This window comes from Podarcis filfolensis, assembly GCF_964270895.1.
Source record: "Podarcis filfolensis genome assembly, chromosome: 2".
Lineage (NCBI taxonomy): Eukaryota > Metazoa > Chordata > Lepidosauria > Squamata > Lacertidae > Podarcis > Podarcis filfolensis.
The window spans coordinates 21670534-21686680 of NC_139605.1; the positions used below are offsets into that span (position 1 = coordinate 21670534).

A 16147-nucleotide genomic window follows, 5' to 3' on the forward strand; every position below is an offset into this window, starting at 1 on the left:
AGGTGGCATTGCGACCTGGTTACGGGCCTGGTTGGCGGTCTGGCAGCCAGCTAGAGAGGACTGCAGGCCTGCCTGCCTGCCTTCAGACTGGCCTTTGGCTGGCAGGCCTTGATCCAGGGATTCCCCAGGAGGTGGACCTAACCAGCCAATGGGCCTTGTTTGGGTCCTGAAGGAATGACCACTGGTTGTGGAGCACACTTCCACCCGCAGACGAGCCACAGCTGTCTGAACATCATGCCCTCCAGAGAGAGAGTCCCAGCCTTACAGATGCAATTTGATGACCATAAGTTGATGCCTTCTATGATTGAATTTAAAGAAAATCAGATTTTGAGGATCAGAGCCCTACCTGAACTGGAGAAGGAAAGTTTGATAGATCCCCTCACACAGGAATTTGCTGATTTTTGGGACCTGGATTCAGGTCAAGAAGAGATTAAAACTGTGAGGGCCTTCAGACTTGGAGAAATTTTGAAAGACGTCCCGAAATATCTTTTCGATCTTAGTTTTAATTACGGAGATTTGGTTGCCCTGTCGAGAAGGAATAAAATCATCTCTAGGTGGGAGTTTCCCCCGAGATCTACTCTTCAGTCTCAAAGGAAGGAAAATAAAAATAAGACCAGTAGAAGACAAAGTAAAGTGCATGCATAAATACGAAGAAGACTTGCAGAAGGGACTTGGAAAAGAGTTAAGAGCCTCGGACAGAAGGAGACTTCCGGGTTGGCGCCATCGCCGAATGGCGGACTCCCTCCGAGCTCCGGAGGGAGCCGGCTCGGCAGGGGCTGGGTTTTACCGCACCGGCGATGCGGGGACCCTTAGAAACCACGGCCACGGGGGCCGTGGACTTGGAGACTCGGCTAGCACCGCTAGCGCCCTCCCGACTCGTGAAGGAGCCTTTTTAAAGGCTACGGATCGGGTGCCGGGGAGAAGCGTGGTGCTTTGAGTCCTCTGCCATCCCTGCCGAGCGAAGCCGCATGCCATCCGGCGGAGAGCGCTGACTTCTTCCATTGAGAATTTGGACTTTTAACAACAACCCGTGAGTAAATTGGAAATCGGGTTTAAAAGAAGAAAATTTTTTTGGATTTGAGACGAGCGGGGGGGGATCTAAAAAGGAAGTCAGTCCCCCTCCCTATTGTAGACATTTTAAAACAAGGATTGGGAAGCCAAGGCCCAAAAAGAACGGTATCTTTGCTAAAATCAAGAATTCCATGATGGGAAAGTACAAGAATTGTGCTGGAGGAAGAATTGAAGGAGAAGGAAAATGCACCCCCCTCCCTGGGAACCGGGGCGATTGAGGAGTGAGCCTGGTGAAAAGAGCCGGTGATTTTGACAGCTGTCAAAGTAGCTGTCAAAGTCGGAATTTTAAAGAGGATTTTATTACAAGGACCTTGCTGGTCAAATTTGTTACAACTTGATATAATTTGTTAAGACTTGAATACAAAATGGCGAAAATACGGAGAACAATCGGATTTTTGGAAACAAAGTTACAACAACCCCCCTAGAGGAGCTTCGGGACATTACAAAGATGGGCGTAAGCCGGGAAAAATACAACACTTCGGAATTTCACAGAACTGGTTATCTCCTGGGAAAGCTGCAAAACTGAAACTGAATCTCGTCTACAGGGTGTTTAGACTAAAAGGAGACAACAGAATACTTTACTGAAGAAGGAAGGGACTGAACGCAAGTTTTTGTTCCTGAATAACAACAACCCATGTAGAGTTACTAAACTTCTGAATAAGAAAGTTTTAGCAGCGGAACAAGAGGAAGCTGGACTATAACCTTGAAAGAACAATGGGGGGAATTTTATAATTTGACATTTTTAAAGATTTAGGAATTAATTTTTAAAAAGTAATCCTAAAAATGGGAAATAATTCTGCAAGGAGTTGGGGGAAAAATGGGATTGATGGACTTAAGATTTCCAGGCTGGAAACATAGATTGGAGGATAAGGGAAATTAAACCGGGGAAGGGGAGGGAGAATTAGAATCCAAAGGCTTGCAACTATTTTCTGAATTGGTTTTCTTTTTTCTAATATATTTCTTATTTTTTTATACTTTTATTCTGTGTGCTTTTACTTTAATGGGAAAAAAGGGGGACATTGTGGAAAGAAAAGGGGGTGGGCTATGGGGAGAGATCTTTTGCTTTTTTTTATCAAGGGTGTTGCATAAGGTTTGTATAAATTTAAATTTGAACAATGGGGTATATAAATTGTGCTTTAAATCAGAAATAGAACTTGTGGAAACAACAATATGAAAGGGGAATACGGTAGGGGTGGGGGAAGGGGGGAGTCCCAGAAAGTGGATGTTTGAAAATAAGGTTCTGAATGTATCTTCATAATTTCTTTTCTTCTCTTTCTGTATTTTGGAAACTTCAATAAATATTATTTAAAAAAAAAAAAAAAAAAAAAAGAGCCTCGGACAGAAGATTACCAGGTTGATGGACTATATGGAATTGGCGGAAATGACTGGCAGAATCCGAGACCAGGGAGAAGAGACGGTGGAAGAAGATTGGAAAAAGTTTAAAGACTATTTATAGAAATATTGTAAAATTAATGAGTGTTAGAAAAATGTTGGAATGAAGTTATATGGCTTTAGTAGAAATGTTAGAAGGAATTAAGTACAAATAGATTATTGGAGTATTAAAGGGAAAATAAGGTTAAAATATGTTAAGACAATTATATGACAGAAAATAGAGGAAGATGGAAAGGAATTGCTGAAACAATTAATAGAAGTGGAATACAAAAAGGGAGGTGTGAGGAGGTCGTTGAAACAAGTGAATGAAAGATATGATATTGAAATGGTATGATGTGTGTTTTAAATTGTTTTTGCCTTGTTTTGTTTTGTTTATTGTGTTAATGCTGTGTTGTGTATTGTTATTGCTTTTTCTTTTTTCTCTTTTTCCCCCTTTCCTTTTTTCTTTTTTGTAATGTTTAAAAGTAATAAATATTATTTTTTTTAAAAAAAGAACATCATGCCCTCCATCTAACCTTTTGCTCTCTTAGTGGTCTGCCATGCCCTGTCTGTGACCTTTGTCTCCTTCGTTATACATTGTTCAAGGGGAAAATGACACGGTGAAAACAGGTGCCAAAATAACTTTGTACCACCCCACGATCTCGTGATTGGAAGACGTGTAAAGGGCACAGTCCAAAATGTATCCGACTGGTTTTGCATATTGTGCTAATAAAAAGAGCCTCGACAGAGCTAGCTGGCAGCTTGCTTGTGCAAAGCTCAGCTGCATTACCAACTCCTGTCTCACGTCCTTCACTTTAGGGTCCGCCCCCTGGGGAATAAGTTGAGATGATCCCAGCACTCCTCCTCAGTTTTTCTGTTGGATCCCCCTTCCCCTTTTTCATATGCTTTTCTTCCATGCTAAGACCTTGGACACTGGCAGCTACCGTATTCAGGGACGAACAAATGACCATTTGGTTTTGGCCTATCTCACAGCAATGGTCACTATTTTGTGAGGTTAGGCATTGGGTAAGCCTTAGTCTTGGCTGGAGGGGAGGCTGTAGCCTCCACCTGTCCCTCCTTGGTTAAGGGTATCCCGTTAAAGGGATCCATGAGGAGTTGCCGCTGTCTGACACCCAGACGAGGGCTAAGGTCATAGAACTTCTCCAGTAGGGACCCCTTGGGTGGTACACCTATTTGATGTAAGTCTTAGGACCTCCCCCCTCATGTTGTGGTTTACCCTTAGATACACTCCCAGCAGATGGGCTGGAGTTCAATTAAATGGCTTCACCCAATGTCTATGGCAAACCGTTCACATCTGTATCCAATAAAGTTGTGGCCTATTTGAACCCCAACCTATATTCTGCTGTACAGTATGGTTATGTTATCATATAGGGAGTGACTGGGTCACGGGGCCTTGGCCAGATGGGTAGGGTATTAATAATAATAATAATAATAATAATAATAATAATAATAGGCACACAATTAAGCTATAGCAGTGGATGGGGTAGGGGCAGAGCCAGGGCAGTGAATGTTAAAAAGAAAATGCTTGAAGGGCAGAATTCCAATTTCAAACTCTGTATTTATTCTAAACTTATGATCAACTGGGTAGCACCTAAGTTAGATAGTTTTCAATAGCAAAACTTGAAAGCCTCGTTATCACCTCATTCATCTGCCAGAATTTGTCCATCAGTTACGCCCACATTCCAGTGCATGGTGTTTTACTTCCAACCCAAAGAAAGTCTCTGCTCCACATGCCTTCTCTATGACATTACTGACCTTAGGTGAAAGAGAAGCATTGTTCTAGCCATTTCATTGTGTGAATTTTGCACTAAAAAGAGAAAGCATTAGATGCCACATCGAAGTGACCTGATTTTTTTTCATGAGTTAAAGACATGCTGAAGATAAAAGCAAATTTTAAAAAGCTAGCAGAATAAGAAAAGAAAAGAAAAATTGAGAGAAGTTCCTTTCTTACTGCTTGAGAGATGTATCTAGGCAGCTTTTCAGAGGCGGCTTGGCACGAGGATTAATGACTGCATTTCTTATTGGAGTAATTGGGTTTCATGCAAATGCTCCATGCGCTGCCAGCAGAACAAACCTTTAAAACACCCCAGAGTATCTTTGTTAAGCTGATGTGCAGGAGCATTTGGCTTTGACTCAAATTTGGCACTTTTCAGTGTCTTGTAAGCCACCTTGTGAATTGCTAAGCCTTAAAAAAAAGAAGAAGTTTTGCCCGTCAAACTTCATAGTGCCAAAAACTGGGGCAAAATCTTTTCCGTCGCTGAAACGCAACAGAAAGCCAATGACTGGAGACAGCCGGTTTAAACAAAGCAAAGAGATGCGATTAATATGGACTACATCCCCCCCGCGCCGTCTCTCCTTTTTATGCATAAAGAAAATACCATAAAAATAAATGCAATTTCCTATAAAAGGCAATTGCAAATGTTTGATAATAGAATCTAAATCCAATTTTGCACGTTAAGGGGAAGGAGACATTTATGGGGAATGAAATTCACCCAGAGCACTACAGTTGCATATGGATATATTCATATTTAATATAATACCCAGCCCAATTAAGCTGTAGGTAAAAAGCCTAAGCGAATAGATACATCTCCCCCTGCTAAACCTCAAAGGCTAAAACAAAGCAGCTCTTCTGAAGGAGGCGCCTGTCACAGGGATAAAATTCTTAGGGCAGCATCTTGCATGCATCAAGTTTATTAGATTAACGGGTCTCCACTTTAAATTGCCATATAAAGAGAGGAAGTCCCCCCCCCCCTGCAATTCAGAGGAAGCTTTCTCAGCTTTCTGCTGCTTGTCGGGGGATAGGCCTGTTGATCATTAAAGAAAGCCCTTCTGTAGCCTTCCATGGGATGTCTGGAAATGTAAAGGCACACATCTCATTAGGAATTTAATATCCCCGCTGTAATTGCCTTGAATCTTGCTCCTCCAGATCCAGCTTTATAAATTATTGAGAGCGCACACAGATTCTTCTCTGTAATTAATGACAGGTTTGTTTGACGCCGCGGCAGTCTGCTCAAATCGCTTTATTTATTTGGTGGCGCTGTGTGTGTGTGTGTGTGTGTGTGTGTGTGTATGATACAATGCAAGATCCATGGCCTACAAATAGCCAGAGCCAAGGACTGCTCAGCTCTGGGCTGATAGATCTGAGCATCCCTTGAACCTCCTTAGGGCTGTGAGAGGGGGATGTTTCAAGACTGCTCCCTTGCTTTCAGGGCACTCGCTGCCTGTTCCCTGCCCTTCCTTCCCTGACCTGCAGCTTCAGTGCCATTTACAAGCAAACAGATATGGGGACACGGGAACAAATTGCTGTTGTGCTCAGGTCCTCCTTGTGGGCTTCTTGCAGACATCTAGTTGGCCACTGTAAGACCAGGCTGTTGGACTAGATGACCAGCAGGACTCCCTTTATGTCCTTATTAGTAAACTGCTTTATACTGAGCCATCCAGACCAGTGCAGTGGTACCTCTACTTACGGACGCGATCCGTTTCGGGGTGCTGTTTGCAACCCGAAATTCCATAAGTAGAGGGCCACTTCTGCACATGTGTGTGATGCAATATTATTATTATTATTATTATTATTATTATTATTATTATTATTATTCATACCCCGCACATCTGGCTGGGTTTCCCCAGCCACTCCGGGCGGCTTCCAGCAAAGTATTAAAATACAATAGTCTGTTAAACATTAAAAGCTTCCCTAAAGAGGGCTGCCTTCAGATGTCTTCTAAAAGTCTGGTAGTTGTTCTTCTCTTTGACATCTAGTGGGAGGGCGTCCCACAGGTCGGGTGCCACTACCAAGAAGGCCCTCTGCCTGGTTCCCCGTTACCTTGCTTCTGTCAGTGAGGGAACCGCCAGAAGGCCCTCAGCACGAGACCTCAGTGTCCGGGCAGAACAATGGGGGTGGAGACGCTCCTTCAGGTATACTGGATAGAGTGCTCCTGCGCATGCGCGAAACGGCGAACCCAGAAGTAAACACTTCCGGGGTTGCCATGTTCATAACCTGAAAAAACGCACCAAGAAGCAAATGCAACTCGAGGTATGACTGTATTGTCTAACTAGGTTCTAACTAGGTTCCCTTGTGCCCTTGGCAAGGAGCTGTACAAAGCCAGGAGAGAGCAGGGACAAGAAACCCCAAAAGATTGCCTTTTGGTGCCTTTCGCAGGCTCCTAGCCACTCCAAGCCACAGTGGAGAGGTGTGATTTTTTTCACCACCCCGGGCCTGCACCCCTGGCGGTGGGGTGTGCCAACCTGAAACTATGCCCCAATTTGTCTACAATGACTGGCAGATGCTCTCCAGGATTTCAGACAGGGGCGTTTCCCAACCCTGCTTGGAGACGTCAGGGATTGAAGCCGGGATCTTCTGCATGCAAAGAGATTCTCCACCGATGAGGCACAGCCCTTCCCTTGATTCTTCATCAGGTGAGGGAGTGCAACCATTGAGTGTGCATCAGTAGTGGGGACGACCCTCTGTACATTAAAAGAACATGTGTGTGTGTGGGCTGTTCATAGGGGGAAGAAATGCACAACTTCGCTGTCCCCCACTGCTGACATGCCATGCTTGTTTTCACCACCCGCACATTTGGCCGGGATACAAAGGGGTTCTTTGCATATTGCTGTCTATCCATCTAATGTGCTCTGAATGCACAGACATTGAGGTCATGGTGGTGTGGCTTGCTTGTGTCCTATGACACCCCCCAGTGGGGGGAGGGGAACAAGAAGAGATTTGAGGTGGGGGATGCATGGGGAGGAGAAGGAGTAAAAGTTCCACCATGCAGGCAAAAGTCTGTGCGCTAGTGGACCTCCTTCACTGGATCACACCCAGTGCCGGATTTACGCTAAACAAGCTATGGGACGCGGGTGGTGCTGTGGGTTAAACCACAGAGCCTAGGACTTGCTGATCAGAAGGTCGGCGGTTTGAATCCCTGCGACGGGGTGAGCACCCGTTTCTCGGTCCCTGCTCCTGCCAACCTAGCAATTCGAAAGCACGTCAAAGTGCAAGTAGATAAATAGGAACCGCTCCGGCGTTTCCGTGCGCTGCTCTGGTTTCACCAGAAGCGGCTTAGTCATGGCCACATGACCTGGAAGCTGTACGCCGGCTCCCTCGGCCAGTAAAGCGAGATGAGCGCCGCAACCCCAGAGTCGGTCATGACTGGACCTAATGGCCAGGGGTCCCTTTACCTTTACCTTAAACAAGCTATAGCTATAGCTAAGGCCCCCACTCTCTTGGGGCCCCCAAAAAAATTTAAAGGGGGAAAAAAAGCTGGATGTACCTTTCCAAAATTTAAGATAAAAAACAAATAAAATAAAACCTACATGCAGCAACAGTGTCTTGTGTTGTGTTGGCTCCTATTTGTTATGTGCAAATGGCTTTAGATACCTATTAGGTCCATAAATTACCATATAGCATATATTCAACACAAAAAACCAGCGACAATTTGTTGTTGACAAAGGACAGCTGGACATATAAAGGGCCCCATTACCTTCAGTAGCTTAGGGCCTCATCAAACCTAAATCTGGCTCTGATCCTACCCACGGACGTCTCCTTGGCTTACCTGTGATTGCCACCCAGGTGGTATGAAGAGGAAGAGCAACAGGAAAGTCCAAGACGGCGTTGGCTCTGTGCCTGGTGATTATGAGGAGGAGGAAGGTTAAGCTGAGGCCTGCCTCATTCATCCACACCTGTGTTATTGTAGCATTGCAGAAATTTCTTAAAAACCCAACAAAAACAGGAAAACTTTGCACTGCTTCTTTCTGGATTCTAAAGAACTTTGCCCTGGTTACTCTCAGAAAAAGTGTATACAAGTTTCGCCCCACCTTTAACAAAGAAGCCAGCTGGGGAAAAGACATATAATTCTCACCGTAGGCCCTGCAATATATAGGTATTCTTAACTTAAAATTAATTTCCATAGCCAATCCTGATTTAATTCTTCTTCACCCCCCCTTTTTTTGAAAGGAATGATCTGATGCCAAACTCCTAATAAAAAAAATAATCTGAGGGCCTTTAATAAAGTAAGACAAAGATACCTACTGGCAATAACACTGAAAAATTTGTCACGAGGGCCCTTTTCATCTCCTTCTTCCATTGCCCTTTGCCTACTTGGTATGGGAGTAGAGTCCTGTCATTAAGGGCGCCATAGGAATCTTTATGGAGAAGTCATTTTCCTCCTACATCATTAGAAGCACCAAAGGTCACTTCCTTTAATAGGAGCCCTTGCTATACTTCTAAGCAATGAATCTTCTCCTCCATCAGGTACAAGAGACAGCCGTGCTTGCCAGCTCTAATCAAAGGCTCTGGTTTCCCAAATGATGGATAAACACAGCCTGTGAACTAAAGATCAGCCGAGAAAGGACTTCAAAGAGTGACTCTCTTCCTTGCCCAGCTTCGTGGAATGGTCCATCGGAAATGGCCGCAAATGTTTCGCTGTGTGTGTCGCTCCTAAATGAGTCCTCCGAATAGTCAGAACTACGGCACGAACCCAGGTCTAAGGGCTTGGGTATCTCTAAGGCCTTGGTACGTGAGGTGTACTTACACTTTGAAATGTTAAAAGACGCAGCCGGATCTCAACTCACCCCTCCAATTCTCCCTCCTAGGGGGCAAATCACCCCATAAGTCTTGCTCTCATCTTTTCCTTCAAACAAAACTGAGGAATTAATCCAACAGTGATTGTGAATTCTGCCCTCGTCCGTATGCAAATCTGTACCGGCACAAAGGTAAGGCACAGTGCACTTGCATTTTTTAAAACCATCTCTCCCACAAGTTCACACCTATTGATTTTTAATGCTCAGTAACATTCAGTGTGGAATGATGAGTGGTGCTTGCTGTTCTGGTACTTTCTGGGGCATGGCTCAATGGAAGAGTACCTGTTTTGCATGCACAAAGGGCCTAAGTTCAGTCTCTGGCATCTTAAGAACGTAAGAGGAGCCTACTGGATCAGAGAAGTGGCCCATCTGGTCCAGCATCCTGTTCTCACATTGGTCAATCAGATGTCTGCGGGAAATCAGGGAGCAGAACATGAGCATAAGAACACTCTCCCCTCCCGTGGTTTTATTGAGGAGCATCAATGCCTCCAACTGTGGAGACAGAGCGCAGCCATCATAGCTAGTAGCCATCAGTAGCCCCTCCTGCCATCATCATCATCATTTTATTTGTATGCCGCCTTTCCACAGTTAAAAACAGTGTTCAAGGCGGCTTACAACAGGACAAGATTTACATAATTACAAAAGTCATAAACAATAAATTGTTGTTTAGTCGTGTCCGACTCTTCGTGACCCCATGGACCAGAGCACGCCAGGGTTCGATAAACCACATAAAAAAAAAATACACCATCAAATGAAAAACAATTTCCACATAAATCAAAATCTAAAACTCAGAATACAGCATTAATATCACAGTTTAAAATGACGTAGGTAAAAAATACAGCAGAAGTCCTTTATGGAGCCCGCCAGGCCCTGCCCTAGGCCAGGTGGTGAGTGGCAGGACTGGGGCCCTCAGGCAGTGGCGTAGCGTGGGGGGTGCAGGGGGGGCCGGCCGCACCGGGTGCAACATCTGGGGGTTAGGGTTAGGGGGCGCAAATCCACGGGTTAAGGGGCGCAAATCCACGGGTTAGGGGGCGCAAATTACTTGCCTTGCCCCGGGTGCTGACAACCCACGCTACGCCACTGCCCTCAGGTGCTGAGCAGGGGAGTCTTCCTGGCCATGAATCTGTGTAATCCCTGTTGAAGTCAGAGTAGCGAAATTGCAGCTAAGAAGCTTAAATCATATATATACAGGTATATGACCGACACCCTTCTTTGGAAATTAAACTGATTTCCAGATTTTATCATTCAAAAACTTTACTTGTAGAAAGCTACAGATGAATTAAAAACAAAATATTTACAGTGACGTGCTTCTCCAAACATGGGCTTACACTCTCTTCTTCTAACTTCCCAACAACTGTATTTTCCTCTCTTTCTAGAGCTCAGCACTATCAACCTTCTGCAACTCTAAGTCAGTGAGAAATTTCCACTTTTGCCGTCTCCTGCACCTTTGCTTTCTTTCTTTCAAGCAGAGAACAAGCGCTCCAACGTTCTGTTCAACTTAGCAGTGTTCACAGTGGATTCTAAAACAGAGTCATCTTGCTTCACATAAAATGGAGGCTCTCCATCGTTAGATACCTCCCGTGTGACCAAGGTTAGCCAATCACATGAAAACTACTAAAGAACTCTCTAGAATTCAGATACCAATCAAATTTAAGCACATGGTAAACACATGCAAGCATTTACAATTCCAGTGAATTAAATTACTATACAGTGGTACCTCAGTTTTCAAATGTAATCCATTCCGGAAGACTGTTCAAGTTCCGAAATATTTGAAAACTGAAAACTCAGTACGGAAGCCTCAAAACGGAAAACTCAATACAGTGGTACCTCGGGTTACAAACACTTCAGGTTACAGACTCCGCTAAGCCGGAAGTAGTACCTCGGCTTAAGAACTTTACTTCAGGATGAGAACAGAAATAGCAGCGCGGCAGCAAGACGGCAGCGGGAGGGCCCATTAGCTAAAGTGGTACCTCAGGTTAAGAATGGTTTCAGGTTAAGAACGAACCTCTGGAACAAATTAAGTTTGTAACCAGAGGTACCACTGTATGGAAAACTCAATACGGAAGCCGCGTTTCTGGTTCGACTTCTGAGGCGCGTTCAATAAACGAAACATTTACTTCCGGGTTTACGGCGTTCGAAAACTGAAATGTTCAGCAACGGAGACGTTCGAAAACCGAGGTACCACTGTACTTAACAGTCCCTCTCTCTCTCCCTCCCTTCCAATGTGGGATGTATAGGGAATTGTTCCATTTTATCCTCCAAACAACCAAGGGAGGCAGGTTATATTAAGGAATTGTTTCAGTGAGCTTCAGGTTGGGGTAAGGCTTTGGTCCCAGATGTCGACATTAGTTCACACTCAGAGCACTGTATCTGCCACACCAAACCTGCTCTTTTTATTTCCCCTCCATGTCTAATTTGCTTCCCAAATGACTCATGCCCTCCTTTTTTTCAGGAACAAGCCAAAGCGAGCTATGTTGTTCTGATCTTTTGCACCTGATCACCTTGCTGGCATGCAATATTGAGAGGAAATGGTTTAGAGCATGGTTCGCTATGAAACATTCAAGAGAAAAAGGCTTGGTTATTCTGAAATTAATGGGAAATCAGTGGCGTGCAGCTGCCTTGAGGCTGGTGACCATTTTCTGGCCTGGAGACAGAAGGAAAATAATGTTCCCTGGGAGAACACATGGCGTCATTTTCTCTGACAGCTATTAAGACAAATATTTGAAATACCTCTTAAAACTGTACATGTGATACTTGGTGAAAGTGGTATCATCCCGCTCCCCCCTTTTCATTGTCATCATCGTGGAATTTGTGGCCAGCTAATTAACTCTGATTTACAAGACCATTATTTGGGGAGTTAATGGCCTGATATTATTATATTGCCATTAATATGACAATGTGGGGGGAATGAATTGAGTAAAAAGAGAAGAATGTTCCAAAATACAAATATGGTGTGGCATTTCTTCATATGAAGTAATTATTGAAAATGTGTGTAATTTTGCTTTATAGGTTAGAGTACAAAAGCCAGAATGCTTAACTTAGTCACCTTGCCAGCTCTCAAGTTCTGCCTATACCTCGTTTTTAAGTTTTCGTGTTGCTATATGTTTTTTTTGTTTGTATTTTTTTTGCTTAGACCTTTTTAGCATATGGGATGAATCTGTCCCAGGACTGGAGTGTCCACAACATTTGGCAATGGGATTTAAAAAACCAAAAAAAAAAAAAACAAAAAAAAACCAAACCTGAAGGAATAACTATCCTTTTGGTGCTGGTGGGCATATCTGGAATTTTCAGAAAGTGTAGATTTGTTAGGTTCACCTTTAAAGGCAAAGTGGGTCAAATCTCAGCTCCATCCCTCATCATGGGCAACACATGGTTGTTGCAGGAAGGGGGCCAGACTCTGCAGTGAACACAGAAATGCCTTACATGAGGGGGACTTGTGTGTAACCTGATAACACCCAGCAGAGCCCAACCCAACTAGGTCTGCAGTCTCTTCCTATCCATCTGAAGGACACCTCCAGAATGTCAGTATTCTTTGGGGGGGGGGTGTACCTATTTATCTACTTGCACTTGACGTGCTTTTGAACTGCTAGGTTGGCAGGATCAGGGACCAAGCAGCAGGAGCTCACCCCGTCGCAGGGATTCGAACCGCCAACCTTCTGATCGGCAAGTCCTAGGCTCTGTGATTTAACTCACAGCACCACCTGAGTCCGTAATTAAAGTGGGTTGAAGCACTCTGCCGCTCTAGTGGAGCAAGTCCACTTTAAAAAAGAAACTGGCTTTTTGCTGTTAGGAAAGTGATCAGGGAAATGCACTGAAAACTAGCAGGATGCCTCGAACTTTGATGGGTCAGAGCTTTGCCTTGCAAGCGGAAGTCATTCACTGCAGGCAGGGAAGGCAGGATCTGTTAGGATTCTTGCTCCATGTTTGCAGTCATGAGATTGTTGTCTATCACATGAAGGTGTATGTTTTCATTCCACAGTGTGGGAAGTGGCGGAGACAGGATGTTATGATGCTACTGTGTTCTGGAATATAGGACTATTGTCCTTTGTTTCTTTCTCTCTTTGCTGTCTGATGAGAAAGAGGAAGGAGCTAAAATAGAATGCTCCGAGTGTATTATATGTAAATAAATGTAGATTAGCCAAAATGCTGTGCTACTGAGTTCTGCTACGCAAACTACAAATACTCTACAGATCCTTAAGTGTGCTGATGCTTCTTGGTATCAGTCGCTGTGAAGTTAGGGCTGAAGAAAGCTTTTGAGGCTCCCGAACGATTGACCAGAAGGGAGAGAACATGCCAGTCGGGCATGTGTCTCTACCAGGGTCATACACAAGAATAGGACGATCCTAACAGGATCAACCTCAAAGACTTTGATTTGTTCTTCGTGGAAAGTGAAGCACATAATGGTGGTGAACAGCCCATGTGTACACAATGCATTTGAGCTCTTGGCAGGCACCTGCCCCATTATGAGCACAGAGGCAAAGTATGAAGGCTGTAGTGCATCAGAAACCGCATCAGATAGCACACACGGGTGTGCTGACTTCATCTCCGAGTACCAGGCATTTGGCAAGCTTTCGATACCGACTTCCACAAACTGTTCTTTCCCTATGACAAGCTGTGCCAAATGAACAGCAGGGCACCTCTAGACTTCTCTGAATCTTTTCTCTTTTTTATTGTTTCATCACTCTAACAAATGCTTCTTGGTGTTTCTGCTCCTGCTGAGCATTCTCTCTCTCTTCCCCCTCACCCCTGCTCCTAATTTTCCTACTACTGTTGTTAACTAGCACAATACATATTAACTTGCACAACTCTGGTTTCAACCGAGCTGTCCACAATTCAGCCATATCAGACTTGGGAACATTTTTCCACCAGTGGTGCAGTGAGATAAATTTATGCTGCCGTTTTATTGTAATAATGATGATGATCAGTGCTTCCCCTCCCTAAAAAAATAATGTTTAGGGATACTCTCATTTTCCTAAAGGTAAAGGTAAAGGGACCCCTGACCATTAGGTCCAGTCATGGCCGACTCTGGGGTTGCAGCGCTCATCTCGCTTTATTGGCCGAGGGAGCCAGCGTACAGCTTCCGGGTCATGTGGCCAGAATGACTAAGCCGCTTCTGGCGAACCAGAGCAGCACACGGAAACACCATTTACCTTCCCGCTGGAGCGGTACCTATTTATCTACTTGCACTTCGACGTGCTTTCAAACTGCTAGGTTGGCAGGAGCAGGGACCGAGTAACGGGAGCTCACCCCATCGCGGGGAATCGAACTGCTGACCTTCTGATCGGCAAGCCCTAGGCTCTGTGGTTTAACCCACAGTGCCACCCGCCCCTCAGTGAGGCCAAACTTAGATTCACAAAATGTTTAGGGGTATGCGTCCTCCCCTCCGCGTCCTCCCAGAAAAAAAAGCACTGATGATGATGATGGTTTATTTATAAGTCACCCATCTGACTGGGTTACTCAAGCCACTCCGGGTGGCTTGCAACATATTAAAACACAGTAAGACGTCAAACATAAAGAGCTTCCCTTTACAGGGCTGCATTCCGATGTCTTCTAAAAGTCGGATTGTTGTTTATTTCCTTGACATCTGATGGGAGGGCGTTCCACAGGGCGGGTGCCACTGGTTCCCTGTAACTTGGCTTCTCTCAGTGAGGGAATCGCCAGAAGCCCCTCGGAGGGGGACCTCAGTTTCTGGGCTGAGTGATGGGGGTGGAGACGCTCCTTCAGGTATACAGGGCAAAAGCCATTTAGGGATTTAGTTTTAGGTTGCATTTTTTTTTGTTTTAATGATATTGTGTGCTTTTATATTGTGCACCGCCTAGAGAGTTTTAAAATAAAATATAAAATATCAAGCGGTTTATAAATGCTTTTGGATGGCTACTGTGAGAATGTCATTTTAAAAAGCATTTTCACAGCGTTCTTTATATCTGTGTAGATTCAACCCCAGTCAGTATAGCCCACAGCAACCCCAAGTTCCTGAGCTCAAGCGATCCACCAGCCTGCATGGTATAATGGCAGAGTGTCACATTAGGACCTGGGAACAACAACAACAACAACAACAACAACAACAACAACAACAACAACAACAACAACAATTTATTACATATACCCTGCCCATCTGGCCGGGCCTCCCCAGCCACTCTGGGTGGCTCCCAACAGAATATCAAAAACACGACAAAAACATCAAACATTAAAAACTTCCCTAAATAGGGCTGCCTTCAGATGTCTTCTAAAAGTCAGATAGTTGTTTATTTCCTTGACATCTGGCGGGAGGGCGTTCCACAGGGCGGGTGCCACTGGTTCCCTGTAACTTGGCTTCTCTCAGTGAGGAAACCGCCAGAAGGCCCTCGGTGCTGGACCTCAGTGTCTGGGCAGAATGATGGGGGTGGAGAAACAGGGTTCAAATCCCCCACTTGGCCATGAAGCTCACTGGGTGACCTTGGGCCAGTCACAGACTAACTTACACAGCAAGGCTGTGACGATTTAGTGAAGAGGGGGGAAACCATATACACCACCTTGGGGGGTGGAATATAAATGCAACAAACAAACAAAGGCCCTAACCCAGGGGTCAGCAAACTTTTTCAGCAGGGGGCCGGTCCACTGTCTCTCAACCTTGTGGGGGGCCGGACTATATTTTGACAAATATATATGAACGAATTCCTATGCCCCACAAATAACCCAGAAATGCATTTTAAATAAAAGCATACATTCTACTCATGTAAAAACACCAGGCAGGCCCCACAAATAACCCAGAGATGCATTTTAAATAAAAAGACACATTCTACTCATGTAAAAACACGCTGATTCCCGGACCATCCACAGGCCGGATTTAGAAGGCGATTGGGCTGGATCTGGTCCCCGGGCCTTAGTTTGCCTACCCCTGCCTTAACCTGAAACAGAATTGGCAAAAAAAGTGTGGCAGCCCTGTTCTGCTGCAAATGGCACACTGGTGTTCTTTTGTGCAGTAGAATAAATTACACACTGTTTCATGTTGCCTGATGACTACAACAGATAATGTTGAAGAAGTAGCTTTGTTATGCAGCCTTGTTAATTCTTTTGGGAAGTTTTGATGTGCTGCAGCGTAATAGGTGTGAACTACCTTAGATTTTGCATT

General features: G+C 44.6%; 1 long non-coding RNA gene across 1 annotated transcript in view; it reads left to right on the plus strand.

Moving 5' to 3' along the window:
• The first annotated feature begins 304 nt into the window (after positions 1–304).
• LOC310757426 overlaps positions 305–16147 on the plus strand; it is a 37617-nt gene continuing 21774 nt past the window's right edge. The window contains exons 1-2 of the long non-coding RNA XR_014545193.1: positions 305–584; positions 2425–2791. This is a non-coding gene — a long non-coding RNA (uncharacterized lncRNA). The remainder of the gene's footprint in view (positions 585–2424; positions 2792–16147) is intronic.